The following is a 13998-nucleotide window of genomic DNA, read 5'->3' as shown; positions in this document are numbered from 1 at the left end:
TGAGTTATAATGTGTATATTGAGAATGGTTATAAGCTACCCAAAATGACCAAAATGTGATGTAATGTGTGCTAATGGTATGGTACCAAATCAGAATTGGCATGAAAGGTTAACTTGGTAAGTATAGAATGTGTAATTGGTAAGTGATAAACAATGTGTAATAGGGCAGTGTACATTTTAGCTTAGAACCTTAAGTGTGTGACTCTAATTGATATAAGACCAATTGGAGGTGAAACTAGGCACAAAATGTGCTAACTTTCATGAAGGAAGCTTACCTAAATTCTGGTCACAAAGTGACATAAAAATTGACCAAATCCGGAATAGGTAAGTGCAGGCCAGAATTTTTGACCATATGAACAGTAGTCATTAAGAGGACCATAACTCACTCAAAATAGGTCCAATTGACCTGAAATTTTTACCATGAATAGTTTAGACATAGATCTACAATTCTTATGAGAATACCAAATCCCAAAAATGGCCAGAACCAGGCCAAATAGCTTGCACAATTTCGGGTACCAAAACTAGCCGAAGTGAAAATGACCTAAAAATGACCTAAGCCTACCATTTTAGTGCATTCTATCCAGTATTGGTAAATTGAACATATCTTGCTCTACACAACTCAGAATGACCTGAAATTTTGCCCTGTATGCAATAAGACATAGACCTACAAGTTTGTAGTTTGGACCAAAACCCGAAAACTGAGGGAGCTGGGTTGTCCGGCTAGGTCAAAATAGTATACCGAAATTCGGCAAATTGCAATAAAATGCAATACACTTGAAAATGAAATTGGTAACATATACCAACACAAAAGGGCTTTAAAATGTGACATATTGAGAACATTAAAATTAATTCACCTAGAGTGCATTAAAGGTCAACATTATAGGTTGACTAATGAAATGAATTGAAGAGAATAGTATCAAGAAAATTTAGATATTGGATTTTATTGTTAGAAACAATTTAACTGAGTACTGAAACACTTTAAATTGTGTGTTTCAGTTAAAAAGGATATTGGAAAGCATAAGGAACATTGAGTCAAGGCCTAGGGGCGACTCAAATCAGGTTTGTGCATAAATAGTTTTTAACTGATTTTGTTCTGAATATTTCATATGATTAAATGACATATTTTTCTTACGTATTATGTTTAACAAGCATTGGATTTAATTCAATGATTATTGAAGTTATTATAGTATGTATGAATCTAGCTTTATGAAATGGTATTTCCACAAGTATTAAGCATTGTTGTGAATTGAATAAATTATGTTTTGGAAAATTGTGATAGAACATGTTTTGAATTGTGATGGGCAATTTGCATGGAAAAATGTAAATTTATGATTTGAATTGTGATGAGCATAAAAATTATTGAATATTGGAATTGACTTTGAATCGAATTGTATTGTGATTTATGCTCACTAAAAAGATTGTGATTTTATTTTATTTCTCACTATAGATGCTTGACTAAGTTATTACCCATCTCTCTCATTTGTTGAGAAGACAATGGAGTTAGTTGTGTTTTGATTATCATAGTACATGCACAGGCTTAGATTCTCCTCTTATTAGAGGTTAGATCTAAGTTTTATGTTATGGCCCTTTCGGAAGATTCATTATTGTGATGTGTACTGTGCACAATGATTCGACCTCTCCGACCATAGGGAGTTAGAATCTGATTCGACCTCCCCTACCATAGGGAGTTAGAATCACCCCGAAGATGGCCCTTTCGGATTAGTCTTGTATAGTTAGTGAGATAAAAAATGGTTTTTGAGATAAAGTATGGCTTTTGAGATAAAGAATAGTTTTTGAGATAAAGAATGACTTTTGAGATAAAGAATGGTTTTTGAGATAAAGAATTTTGATTTCAAATGGGATTTATGTATAATCGATTTTATTGGAATTAATCTTTATTTCCAATAAATTGTTGGAATTAATCTTTATTTCCAATAAATTGTTGGAATTACCTTAAATGGTTAGTTATGATTTGATAAATTGAATTTTGTGATCAAAGTCATTTCATACAAATGATTTATGTTATTGGCAATGAATAATTCGATATTTGGAATTTGATGAGTATCCTGATTTCCAAATTATTTGCTGTAATTTTGCTAAGATATATTGAACTATGTTTTAAGTTATAGTTGTGCACCACTGAGTTCACCACTCAGCGATAGCTTTGTATGCTGTCGCAGGTGAAAAGAGCATAGAGCAATTGAGTAAGCTTCTTTGAAGAGACACTCAGATCAGCTCCAGGTATATCCATGTACACAGGTTTTGATGTATGCATGTAATAATATGTATGTACATTATTTGAGCAGTTGTATAAAAACTCTTGTAAAATATTTTGGTATGTAATTAAATGTAAATTATTGTGATATAAATGTTGAGTCTTGTAATCAATGAAATGTTCTTTATGATAAGATTGGTTTGAAAATAAATTGATTTGATTATTGAGATTTGAATTGTGAGTTGAAATGAAGTTATTGGAGTTGTATTTGAGAAAATATATTGGGAGTGTTTTCCTTTTCAGGTTTGAAGAACTTTTTCTCAAAACACAGCTAGCACTTTGCCGAAATTTTGAAAAAAATTTTATAACATCATATTTTAATCGATGATTTAAATTTCACGAAAATTGTTTTAAAATCCCTTGTAGTATATCTAATGGGTTATCGGTAGGCAAAGTATGGTAATTCATTAGGTGTACTACGGGATTATGTTACATCTTACGGGGGTGTAGGGTGTGACATGTTTTGTGGTATCAAAGCAATGGTTTTAAAGTAAATTTCGAACTGTGAATTTGAAATCTTTTTATCAGTAACTACAACTGCTCAAATGTTTGATACATATAGTACATTTACATCATAAATATGAATTAATGGAGAGAAATCTCCTTGTTTTAGTTGTACAGGAAATAGAAAATTCTTTGAAAGGATATGGAAGAGAAGAATGAGACAATAGAATAGTCTGTAATAGCAGAAGTATAAGTTGAGGCCCCAGTTCCACAAAGTGTCGAAGGCCCGATTATACCAGTTTTACCGATACAAATTACTGCACAAATGGCCCAGCAAATGGCCACTTTCTTTCAACAAATGGCTGATACTCTGTCAACTCAAGCTCAAGCACAAACCCAACCCCCACAAGGGTAGTGTGAAATAGAGAAGAGGGAGAAACCTATGGGTCAGAGCTCGAACATACTGCATCATGACTCTTCTGTGTCCTCGAAAGTCCCATCACAAAATCCATAGTTACTCTCTCCCATTTCCATTCCGGTACTGATAGTGGATGTAACAACCCAGCGGGTACTTGATGCTCTGCCTTCACTTGTTGACAAGTTAGGCATTTGGAGACAAATTTTGCCATATCTCTTTTCATACCCATCCACCAGTAATGCTCCTTTAGCCCTCTATACATTTTTGTGCCACCAGGGTGCATGGCAAAAGGAGACTCATGTGCTTCCTTCAAAATGATCTGCCTCAAATCAACATCATTAGGAACACACATTCTGCCCTGGTGTAGTAGTAGACCATCATCTCTAATTGAGAATTCTGGTTTCTTGCCCATTCTGACTTCTTGTAACAGCTTCTAATACTTCTGATCATTCTGAGCAGCCATTCTGATCTGATCAATCAACACTGGCTGTACATGCCATGCAACTGTTGTCTGCCCCTCATCATTAATCTCTAGGCTAGCATGTAATGATCTCAACTCATGTACCATAGACAAAGGAGTAACCCGTAGACTTGCCATAGTCTTACGACTTAAGGCGTCAGCCACAACATTAGCTTTCCCTGGCTGATAGTCTATTAGACAATCATAGTCTTTTATCAACTCTAACTATCTCCTCTATCTCAAATTCAACTCTTTCTGGGTGCCCAAATACTTCAAACTCTTATGATTTGTGTAGATGTAGCACTTCTCCCCATACAAATAGTATCTCCAGATCTTAAGAGCAAACACAATAGCTGCAAGCTCCAAATCAGGTGTTGGATAATTCCTCTCATGTGGTTTCAGCTGGCGTGATGCATAGGCAATGACATTCCGCTCTTGCATCAATACACAGCCTAACCCATTGTGAGAAGCATTGCTGTAAATAATATACTCTTTACCCGGGATAGGTAAAGTAAGGACTGGAGCTTCAATCAAACATCTCTTTAACTCATCAAAACTCTACTGGCATTTATCCATCCACTGAAATTTCACATCTTTTCGAAGAAACTTAGTCAATGGAGATGCCAACATGGAGAATCCCTTCACAAAATGATGGTAGTATCCAGCTAAACCCAGAAAACTGCGAATCTCTGTGATATTTCTGAGTGGCCTCCAATTAAGGACAGCTTCTATCTTACTTGGATCTACCTTGATGCCCTCTACCGATACTACATACCCCAAGAAAGATATTTCTTTCATCCAAAATTCACATTTCGATAATTTGGCATATAGATGTTTCTCCCTCAAAGTCTGCAATACAATCCGCAGATGTCTATCATGCTCTTCTGCACTCCTCTAATAGACTAATATATCATCTATGAATACCATAACAAACTAATCAAGGTATGGTCTGAAGAAAATATTCATCAGATCCATAAAAGCAGCCGGAGTATTAGTTAACCTGAATGGCAAGACTAAGAACTCATAATGGCCATAACGGGTTCTGAAGGCAGTTTTAGGAATACTCTGCTCTTGTACTTTCAGCTGATAATAACCTGATCTCAGGTCAATTTTGGAGAACACAGCTGCACCCCTCAACTGGTCAAACAAGTCATCAATGCAAGGCAATGGGTATCTATTCTTTATTGTCACCTTATTCAACTGCCGATAGTCAATACATAAGCGGAGAGTGCCATGTTTCTTCTTAATAAACAACACTGGCGCTCCCCAAGGTGACACACTAGGGTGGATAAAGCCCTTGTCAAGCAGCTCTTGTAACTGCACTTTCAACTCTTTCAATTCTGCAGGTGCCATTCTATATGGTGTTATAGAGATTGGGTCCACACCAGGCATAACATCAACCTCAAACTACACCTCTCTTTCTAGAGGTAATCCTGGCAATTCATCAGGAAACACATCTGGAAAGTCACATACTGTAGGGATGTCCCTGAGTGCTGGACTCCCCACTTGAGTGTCTATCACATGTGCCAAGTATGCTTCACACCCCTTTCTGATCATCCTTCTGGCTAGTGCAGCCGAAATGATGTTTGATGGAAGTAAATGCCTCTCCCCATGTATTACCACATCACCGTACAGAGGGAGACTAAAAGTGACTGTCTTCAGTCTACAGTCAATCATGGCGTGATGCCTGGCTAACCAATCCATGCCCAAGATAATATGATAATCTCTTAAGGGCATTTCAATCAAATCTGACAGAAAAATATGTCCTTGGATCACCAAAGGACAGTCTTTATAGATTTTGTTGACCCGAATCTCTTGTCCTAACGGACTAGTTACTAGCACTTCAAAACCCATTTGGACACACGGAACAGCAAGTGAACTAACTATGCTTGCACTAACATACGAATGGGTTGAACCCGGATCAAACAACACAAATACTTTTTGATCAAAGATAGAGAATATACTGGCCACAATGTCAGACGTCTCAGCCTCTTCTCTCTGTCTCATCGTATAAACCCTGGCTGAAGCACTTTCTTGTGCTGACTGACCAACAGTACTCTGACTGCCTAAAGCATGGCCTCTACCTCTGCCTCTTCCTCTGCCAACTGGTTGTGAACCTCTGGGAGTAGGACTCTGAATAGATCCTTCTACAGTAGTAGGAGCTAGACTGAATCTAGGAGCACTAGTGTAATCTTTTGTAATATGACCCTTGCTTCCACAGTTAAAACAGGCTCCTGTTGCCCAATAGCATTCTCCCCCATGAATCTTGCCACAAGTCTCACAGGGGCGGGGAGGTTGTGAACCCTTGCTCGACTGCTGACCAGACCTAGGGGGTCTCTGTCCAGAGAATCTACCCTTTCCAAACCTTCCACCTCGACCTCTGCTAGGTCCACCAAATTTCTTCCTCTTCCCAGAAGTACTACTAGGACTTGGCTCTACTGACTTTTCCCCCTTGTCTTTCTCTGATTTCTCAGCTTTTTCTGATTTTTCTTTTGCTGGGGTCGCTTCTGATTCAATTCTTTCCAACTCAAGTGCTTGAGACATGAGCTCTGAAAAATTACTATGTCTGAGTCCCACTACTAGCATCCATAGGCTGGGCTTCAAACCCATCTCAAATCTCTTGCACCTTTCCTTGCTGGTAGAAAGGAGACTCCTAGCATAGTGGCTTAAGCAAGAGAACTCCCTTTTATACTCTGCTACTGATCTATTGCCTTGTTTCAGACTCAGAAATTCTTGTAGTTTCTGATCAACATATATATTTGGGACATATTTCTGTCTGAATTCTCTGATAAAGTCATCCCAGGTTAGTACTGGTGGTTCAGCCAAGCTGTGGGGGATGGTCTTCCACCAATCATACGCATCCCCTTGCAGTAGTGACACAGAGTATTCAAATTTCAACTCATCAGGGCAGTGTAACTTCTTAAACACTCGATCCATCCTCTCTAGCCACTGCTCTGCCTCTAAAGGGTCTACTGTACCCTTAAATTCTATAGCCTCATACTTCAACAGCTTGTCATACTATCTACCTGGAGCTTAAGGTTACACCACAACAGTCTGGGGTGGAGCTTGAGCAGGCATACCCCTAACCATTTGTTGGAACATTGTCGCTATCTACTGTGCGAAATGTGCAGGAAACTGCCGCATTTGTGGGGCTGGTGCCACGGACCCACTAACATTTTGTAAAGCTGGGGCTCCCCTTGTGCCTCAGCTTCAACAAATTGCTCAACTAAGCAATCCCCTTCTTCCATTTCAACCTGGAGTAGGATATCTCCTGAACAAATAACACAAGGAGATTTCCCTCCGTTAGTTCATATTTATGATGTAATGCACTATATGTATCAAATAAGGACATTGAGCAGTTGTACTTAACAAAGAAAAGACACAAACTCACAAGTTAAAACATACTTCAAAAACCTGGCTCTGATACCACTAAAATATGTCACACCTTACGCCTCTGTAAGGCATAACATGATCCCGTAGAATACCTAATGAACTACCGAACTTCACCTACCGATAACTCATTAAGTATCCTATAAGGGATTTTAAAATAATTTTCTTACTTTCATAAGTGGTGAGCATTTTCTACTAGGTATTAAAACATTTAATTAGAGTTTGAAAACTAGTTAAAATTTTTGTTCCATTTTATTTTTCCTCAAATTTTATAAAAATTTCGGCAGAGCGCCGTCTGTATTTTGAGAAAACAATTCTTCAAATACCTATAAAAAGCACTTTTAAAGATTTATCTCAATAATTTCATCATTTCAACATCCATCCCAACCAATTTCAACATTATTTCTCAATTTCCAAAATTCAACATCATCAAAATACTATAATTCAATTTCATTCAAATTAAAACAAAATATTTCCATTCATATTTCAATAAAGATAAAGCAATTTATATACATCATTACAAATATTTACATTAAGAAAAATCCAAACTAAAATTTATTACAAGTTTTATACAACTCTATACAACTGCTCATGACCATTTTCTATATTTACATACATTACATACATCAAAATAATTTTTACAATCAAGGTATAAAATATACCTGATAAACTTCAGAGTAGGTAGCTCCTTAATCCTCAGCAGCTCACTCCACTGCTCCTTTAGTCTCTATATCTGCGACAACAATAACAGCCATCGATGAGTACTAGGACTCAGTGGTGCACAACATATTAAAATAACATTTATGCAGAATTTAAATCATATTTATTTAAAAATTAAACTGCAGATGAAATATAAATTCAAAACATGATTTATAAGATTTTAATCCAAACAATTTTATTGCAAAAGTCTCAAAAAAAATTTCATAAAAACACACAATTATATCATGCCATTTGAAACAAATATAATCTCAATAGCCAGAGGCTAAGGAGAAGTCACAGCACAAGGCTAGCTAGCTCAAATATATGGGAACCCATTCTTTTTCTTCTTCTACTGGCACACACCTCAACACTTCAGCCAGAGAAGGAATCAAAATTCGAAACTGATTTCCCTCACTAGTCATGCTAGTGAGTTATTCAAATATGTGGTCATAACATTGTGGTTTCAAAACTGTCTTAATAATTTACTAAACATTTATTGTCATTTCAAACACAAACAATTAATCTTTCAACAATTTAAATCAAAAGCATAATAAACTTTTCAATTCAATTATGTCACAACTTCATATCTCAATTCATTCAAAACAATATGCAGAAGAAAATTTACAAAAATTCTATGTTGTGCACAAACCTTATACGAGTCGCCTCTTGGCCTTGACTCGACACATCGGGTTCTTTCTTGGTATTCTTTTCAACTGAAACACACAATTCACAGTATTTCGGTGTCATAACTTATCATAAATCTAAAAATAAATTCAAATTTACTTTTACCTAGCTTTAATATGCTAAAATTAACGTTCTTTAAAATTTGTGTTTTGGGATTACTATTCACTACACTATTCAAGTCAATTTGTTGACTTTCTAAGGCTTAATTGGTATGGGAATTCTAATTTCACTCACATACCACATTTTGGTTACTAAATTTTTTGGTTTTGGTTGCTTACTCAAACTTTAAGTCTTTTAGGCAAATTTGCAAATTTTCAGTTTTGGTGTCCTATGTTGCACTGTTCCATTGGTCATGTTGCTATTAGAATTTGGCTAAGTTTTCTTCATAGAAATTGTTTCTTATTGTCTTAACTTTATTTTCATTTTTGAATCACTGCAATTGGAGTTTTATAGCTCAAGTTTTAGCCATTTGAATCATGGCTATGGGATTAGCCTAACCCAGATTTTCTAGGCAAATTCTAGGTTCTGGCAGTTTTAGGTCACCAAATTTGGGTGACGAAATGACCTGGTTAAGGGCATAATTTGGGTTTGTGTTCTTCATAAAAGTTTTAGGTCTATATCTCATATTTCTACTGGTAAAATTTAAGGTCATTTAGACCTGCCTAGCCCAAGTTATGGCCAAATAGTTCATTTGGTAATTTTTGTACAGGTCAGATTGCCTAATCCGGATTTGGCCAATTTGTTCACTATGCTATGGTCACTTTCTGGGCATGATTCCTAAATAAAAAATGTGTCATTTTGTGTCTAGTTTCATTCCCAATTGGTCTCACACCAATTGGGTTAGTAAATTTTCAATTTTAATCTCTGAAAGGGACCTTGGTCCTACTGCCTGCAGCATGTCCCTACGCAATCCGAATTTAAACCTATTTATAACACTTCCAACATACCACAATTGGTCACATATGACCATTTTTTAGCTCAAACAATGTCAAACACACCATTTGACTAATTCTCCAACTTTTGGCTTCCAAAACCCTAGGTCCAAACCCTAATTCACCAATTTGTTACATTTAACTAATTCAAAGCATGCCAACACCACTTCACCACTCATACAAGCTTACCTGCACTATTAATTCAATCAAAACACATGCATTTTCCACTCAAACCCTAGCTGGCCGAATTTTACCTTTATCCTCCAAAGATGTTTTCATTTCATTTTAAGCATATTTCTAAGTTCATTAAGCTATATATACAATAATTAAACTAAAAGTTTGAAGTTTGAATTACTAACCTTAAATGCAGAATTTTCTTTCTTCCTTCCCTTCAATTTTTCCTTCTTTCTTTCCCTTGAATCTTCTTTTCTAGTTGTCCAAACAAATTTTAACCTTGGCAAAACAATTTTCTATGGTGAGGTTTTTGGTTCTTCAAGCTCAAAAATGAGCTTCAATGGTGGTTTTTTTAGTGAGGGAGAGGTGAGAGAGGGAGGACAGCAATTTGAGAAGATGAAGTCTCTTTTTTTTTTTCTTTCTTTCTTTTATGAATTTATCCTTATGGAAGACCACAATTTATCCAATTAAAATTTTAATTATAATGTTTATTGCATCATGCATGATGTCATCAATTTTCCATTTTTTCTTTTTTTTCCCCCTTTTTATTTATTTATTTTTCCATTAGTTCTTTAATTTAATTCCCGATTCCGAAATTTTCTTTTCTCTGATTTTATTTGATAGTTAGGTCAGAAGTCAGCTCTAATGGTGAATTGACCACATTGCCCCTCGCTGGTTCGATCCGGTTTGTTAGTTATTTGATATTTCTTCCAGATCACTGACCTAATTATTAGACTGGCTTAACATTTCTTTTTCATGATTTTCTCTTTTCCACTGTGTTAGCAATAGTCCTAAGGACTGCAGCGTTACATCTTATGGTTCAAAATTTGAGTTTAAATTGACTTCGCAGCCCTTCCCGAGAAGGTCACCCATCGCTGTGACTCTCGGCTCATTTAACCTCTTATGTTCTGTTTTTCTTATTTATACTTAACTAATTGACAATTACTAATTATTTGTGTTTAGGGCTTATCTAGTTGTCTTAGACATGGTTCTAATCCCCTTAATTGTCCAGACCGACACCGGTCACTAGAATAGTGAAATATACCAAGCTATGCAAATAGGGGTGTTATAAAATTAATGTGTATTTAGTGAGCCCTTCATTTTAGCAGCCAAGAAATTCATGGGATTTTAATGTGTTTAAATGATTTAGATGAGTTTAAAGATGATGTTTGATATGGGTATATGTATGGAAAGTGATAGGAATTGAGTTGATTGAAATTGAGAAATTTAAATTAGGGTTTGAAACAATTATTGGGGATTTGTATTGTTGCTTCATTTTGGGCAGCCTTGAGAACATGGGAGATTAATTATCTCATGAATTTAATTGATGTTTTGGGATGTTGATAAGTAAGCAAATGAGTGTTACATATGGATTGATGAAAATACTTGTGCTAGAAATTGATTGAAAGTGAATTGTTGAATTAGATCATTTGAATTGATTTTTGGAGACTTATGTAATTGTTAACTTTTGGCAGCCTTGATAAGCATGGATATGGATTAATTTATGTATATAATTGGGATTAATGATGTTAATTGAGGTGATTATAAGTATTAGAATTTAATTGCAAGTGTATATGTAAGATTGAGCATGTGATTTAAGGTTTTGAAGGAAGTGTTGAAGACCTTGAGAATTTATCAAATTTGGTAGCCTTGAAGTTCCTTGGAGAGTGCTAATTTCATGAATTTAAATGTTGAATCTTGGTTTTGATGGATTAGTGAAAGTGTATGGTAAATTGCTAATGAAAATTCATGTAATAGCTAATTGTTTTTATGAATGTATATTGTTAACTTTGAAATTGTGAATTAGGGTTGTATATTGTATATTGAGGACTTGTATAAACTACTTAAATTGACCAATTTGAGATGTGATGAATGGTTATGGAATGTTGCAAATCCAGAATTTAGGTATGGGAGATTAAGGAATAGGAATTAGAATGTGTAACGTTTGGTATTTGAGGAATTGATTGAGGGCAGAATGTGTTTGAGACAATAACCTAATTTGTGTGATCCCAATTGGTATGAGGCCAATTGGAAGTAAAACTAGACATAAAATGCACCAACTTTCATGTAGGAACCTTGCCAAAATTCTGTTCGAAAAATGACCTCAAATTTGACCTAATCCGGAATTGGTAATGTGCAAACCCAGAATTTGACCATATGAACAGTATTCACGTAATTAGCCATAACTCATTGTGGATATGTCCAAATGACCTGAAGTTTATACCAATGGAAAGCTTAGACATAGGACTACAACTTTGGTAAAGACACCAAAACCCAGAAATGCCATTAACCAAGTCAATTTGCTTGCCCAAGTTGGGGTACCAAATATGCCAGAATTGAAATTGACCTAAAACTTGCTTACCAAATGCAATCTGTCCAGCTTTAGTAAAATGACCATAACTTGGTCCATAGAATTCCAAATGACTTAAAATCAGTGTCAAAATTTCAATAAGACATAAACCTACAAGATTGGTATTTTGATTAGAACCCAAAAATCAAGAGAGATTGGTCAATTGGCTAGGTCAAGTTAGTGCACAAAATCTGGAAATGGTATAAGTGACCATTAAATCCAGCATATTCATTTAAGCATATCTCCCATAAGAAGCCTTCAATTGAAATGAGCCATACCAATCTAAAAAGCTAAGAAACAGAACTAAAATTTTATTTTAGGCACCTTCCTCAACTTATAAATGTATGAGGCCTGAATTTTGAGTCAAAGCTATTGACCTAAATAGAAAGCATGTTAATATAGGACCCTTGAGTCTAGCCCAATAATGTGACTATAATTAACCCTACAAGACTTGAAAAATTACAACTAAAATTTTTTATTGACCCTAAGACATAGGGTAACAAGAATTATAAAGAATTCTAGACCTAAATGTTACTATAAGCAGTCCAAATAAATTAGTAAATTCCAGAATCAAAATGCCTACTAAGGAAACCAAAAATTCAGATTTGACCTAGTTATGGTTAATTGACCATAACTTGAGCTATACAAGTCCAAATGACATGATCCAAAAAGGAAAATAAAGATAAGACATAAAAGAACAACTTCCATGAAGAAAGTGAGGCCAAAAAGTGGCCATAGATTGCTCAATTTGATATGCAAAAACAAGATAGTAAAGCTGAACCTAAAGAAAGGTTCTAGAAATAAATTATTAACTTATCCCTAATAAGTCATTACATGCTAAATTATATGAAATGCTTATGTGGGACACACTTTTTCCACTTTCCCACTACAAGGTGACATGAAATCAGTTGATACATTAAATGTAAAATTACCTAAATGGTTTGTTAAACACATAAGTCATAGGAAAACACACTTGGAACCTATGTTTCCATCATGTATGAAATAACAATACTATAAATATGTATAGTACATGACATAAAATAATGAGAGTGATAAATACATAAGTTATATGAATATGTACTTGGGACCTATGTTCCCATTATAATTGTCACACCCTACCCCTCTGTAAGGCATAACATGATCCCGTAGTAAACCTAATGAATTACCAACTTCGCCTACTGATAACCCATTAAATAGACTACAAGGGATTTTTAAAACTTTTCTTACTTCTTTTACATTGGTGAGCACAATTTACAGGTGTTAAAAAAAACTTTTTGAACTGAAGTGAAACAGCTAACTCATTTGGACTATTAGTAATTTCTGTAAAAATTTTGGCAGAGTGCCATCTGTATTTTGGATAAAACAGTTCTTTAGAAAACCTGTAAAAAGCACTTCAATATATTTCCAAATCTCAACTCCAACATAATTCAACACAAATCCACAATAATTTTTCAAAGACTGAGATACAAGAAATATAATACGATTTTTACAAGTCAAAATAACTCATAATTTATTTTACAACTTTAATGTACAATTTTAATTTACAACTGCTCAAAACCAAGAACACTATATACATACAGTGAACATACATTACAATATAAAATGCAAACTATGGTATACTTAATATACCCAATGATCTCTCAGTGTAGTACTAGCAGCCTAGTCTCACGCTCTGTCGATCTGTCACTGCGATAAAGAATGAAAAGCTATCATTGAGTAAAATTTACTCAGTGGTGCACAATAACAATTTGAAATGTGATATATCAATCTTTGATTAACACTTCACAAATCAAATGATTCACAATTCCATTTCACAATTTACAAAATTCATATAACACAAATTTGATCAAATAACTGAGTAACACAGTTTTGCCAATCAATAACACAATTCGATCAAATAATTGAAGAATACAGTGTTGCCAATCGATAACACAATTTAATCAAATAACTGAATAATACAGTTTTGCAAATCAATAACACAATTTGGGCCATGACATAATTTTTACACACATGCCGTGTTGTACACCACGACAAGACACACTCACCCTAATAATCAAAATCAATGAGGGAGGAAGCTAGCTGAATAATGAGTACTCATCCTATTCGTCCTCAACAGGCACACACCTCAACACTTCAGCCAGAGAGGGAATTCAATTCATCCCACTAGACAAGC

This window comes from Hevea brasiliensis, chromosome 14 (assembly GCF_030052815.1).
Source record: "Hevea brasiliensis isolate MT/VB/25A 57/8 chromosome 14, ASM3005281v1, whole genome shotgun sequence".
NCBI classification, from domain to species: Eukaryota; Viridiplantae; Streptophyta; class Magnoliopsida; order Malpighiales; family Euphorbiaceae; genus Hevea; species Hevea brasiliensis.
The sequence above is the reverse complement of the archived record's forward strand: the minus strand, read 5'-3'. Positions refer to the sequence as shown.